Source organism: Carex rostrata, chromosome 1 (assembly GCF_964058835.1).
Source record: "Carex rostrata chromosome 1, lpCarRost1.2, whole genome shotgun sequence".
In the NCBI taxonomy this organism is placed as follows: Eukaryota; Viridiplantae; Streptophyta; class Magnoliopsida; order Poales; family Cyperaceae; genus Carex; species Carex rostrata.
In genome coordinates, this window is record NC_135918.1 from 11,492,902 (window position 1) to 11,495,846 (window position 2,945).

General features: G+C 35.3%; 1 long non-coding RNA gene across 1 annotated transcript; it reads right to left on the reverse strand.

The window, feature by feature from the left end:
• Nucleotides 1–545: 545 nt before the first annotated feature.
• LOC144566290 (uncharacterized) lies at nt 546–2,706 on the reverse strand. Its single transcript, XR_013515168.1, has 4 exons — nt 2,302–2,706; nt 1,454–1,572; nt 1,072–1,143; nt 546–695 (listed from the first exon to the last, which is right to left on the reverse strand). It is a non-coding gene; the product is annotated as an uncharacterized LOC144566290 (long non-coding RNA).
• Nucleotides 2,707–2,945: the final 239 nt, after the last annotated feature.

The following is a 2,945-nucleotide window of genomic DNA, read 5'->3' on the forward strand; positions in this document are numbered from 1 at the left end:
TGTCTACCAAATAATGAACATAATTAAAGAGCATATTGACAATACGACTTACTGACTTCTCGTAGACAGGAGAGACATTTTTAATATCGGATAATGGGAGCTGCACCTACTTGATGGCATCATCTCACCAGAGAGATTCTTGCTAAGAATGGGTTATCTTTTGTGTCCACTTGTAAAAGAAATCGTTTACGAAGATTGAGCTGATGTCTAGTTCTTGCTTTTTGCAAGGCTCTTAGTCTATTTTTTTTTGTTTTGAAGGAGACCTAATTGAAAATTTTGAGTTTAGATTCTAACTATTTGATCTGTTTTAATTAGCCCGAATATTAAAGGAATCTCATGCATTTTATCTCGACTGGATTGGCCCGGAACCTTATCGAATGGTCCGAATCCAAACTCAAATATTATGTTACCTCGTAGGATATGGATTCAGTGCTACACAGCCAAGAGCGTAACTTGCTACTAGAGATACTCATCAGCAGCGGTTTAAATCATACATCAACCGCCGTTGATGGCATTGACTTGATTAGTTTTTAACATCACAAAAATTGGCATGACAAACTGATATAACATCACAAACATACAACAATAGATAAACTAAATTAGTTTTAAAATTGTCGCAAAAGAAAATGACACCACTCGATACATATCTGATCGTGAAGTTTTTTCTCCGTAGATGTCTTGGTTGGTAATGCACACTGCATTATTTAGATAAGAAATGTCAGAATTGCATTTGCATAATGTTTGTTAAAATTGTTTGAGAATAAATATTAAATTTTTGTTGTACTGTTCGGTAATGCACATGTACACTCTTTGAGAATAACAACAACAATGAAGTATACAAACTTTTAGCTAATTGTGCTAAACAAAAACAGAGTTTTCATTTACAAAATATAGGAACTTGGACAGAAGTTGACAGATAAAATGAACCTCTACATCATATCTAATTATGGCCACTGTTTTAAAAGGAGCTCTATTGAATGCAAAACAGTAGAAAGTATACCACTGTTTTAAACCAAAAATATTCTAGTGTACCACTGTTTTAAACCCTAAACCATTAACATAAAGACTTACATATGGGAAATCAAGAATGAACATTGCGATGAAGTACATGTTCTTCATGACGTAATATCAAGTGAGTTTCCCCTACATCATAGTGCAACTTCGATCAGTATGTAAAAGTGGATCTACAGCAACTACTATCAAGATGTGCTAACCAACCAATACAATGCAGATCACTAATTTTTTTAACATAAAACCTATTCTGAGTATGCACAAACAATATAATGTAGAGCACTAAAATTTTCAACAAACTCTGCAATGGCACTTCCTACAATAACCAAAATATTATTAGAAAAAGTTCTTGTTAGATAACGCTAAATTAAATTCACCAATTGGATAATTTCAATTTGAGACCAGAATGTGTAAATACATGGGGAAGCCGAAGTCAACTTACTAAAGATAGAAGAAGGGGTATTCTCATCTCTGTTTAACATCCAAAATCAAGATTGCACAAAACTATGGCTCCTTCTCCACCGAACTCTTGCATTCGTACTCCAGATTCAAATCCACCTCCTACTCATATTCCTCAAATCATTAATCCAATTCAATTTCACTACTCGATTAACCTCAAGTTTGACGAATCAAACTTTATGTTATGGAAATTCCAAGTGTTATCTATAATTTGTGGACATGGGCTCTTCTCCTATCAGAGAAGAAAAGCTAATATAGCTCTCATGACCAAACAGCTTTATTCAAGAATAAATCGACTAATTACATTCCCAAATAAAATAAAAAAATGGCAAATGAAACAAAGGGAACATTATTTTCAATATAATCAAATTGTTGAAATAAAATAAGCTTGTTCTTGTCCTTACGAATTGTGTGCTTTCATCAAGATGGCAATTAATTTATATATCAGAATCAAGATCATGGTTTGACAGAAATTACAACAGATCAACAGATTTTACAAGAGAAACATGCCTTAACTTATTCATCACAAAATGTTAACAAGGAAAATATCTATTATTTCTCCTTTTATCTACATAACTTCGTTAGTTCATATTAGTTGAGCAGATCAGTATTTCAAAAAGGATAAAATGCAGTACAAAAATTAATCAATTCCTTTTCCTTTTATTTACAGAACTTTTGTCAGTACATATGAGTTGATCAGATCAGTATTTCAAAAAGGATAAAATGCATTACAAAAATCCATCAATTTAGAACAACTCAGCGCACGAGAACCTCAGCTCCTACGCCATTACAAAGCATTTCACAAATAAGAAACAGAGAACAAGTTGTTACCCTAATTTGCTCCAGATGGCATTGGCGACTGGCGAGAGTCGATCAGCCCTCGGAAAGAGAAGAACAAGAGCGACGACGTCACGCGCATCCTCTTCTTCACCTTCCGACACTCGAGCAGATCCAAATTTTCCTCCTTGTCATTTTCATTCGAAGGAGAGAGCGGCGTGTCGCATCAGGTGAACCGCTAAATCGGAGAACCAGCGGCGAGTTTGCCGGGCGAGAGGGAGAAGTGCGTGCTTGATCGGATAAATGCGCACGTGATCGGAGAGGCAAAAGGCCGGTTTATTTTTAGCAAGAGAGCTGATCGGGGTTTTTAGCGAGAGAGGAGAATCGTGGTTTTTACTTTTTAGCGAGAGAGAAATCAGAACTATCGGAAGCGAGAACAATTAGCAACGGACGGCCCGATTAATTCCGGCCGGTCAAACTCAATTCGGTTTTATGATAACTATAGAGGTCCGTTTTGAGATTCGTTCCAGGTTAAAGAAATGACACGTTTAATAATTTACACCTCAGGCACCTGGGAGGATTCGAATTCGAAGGGACCTCAGCTACATGTTTAATAATCTATATCCATTTTCTTTTATTTCGATCTTATTTATGTTTTTTGTAATGCTCAAAACATTTTTGTTTTTAAATTCAAATCG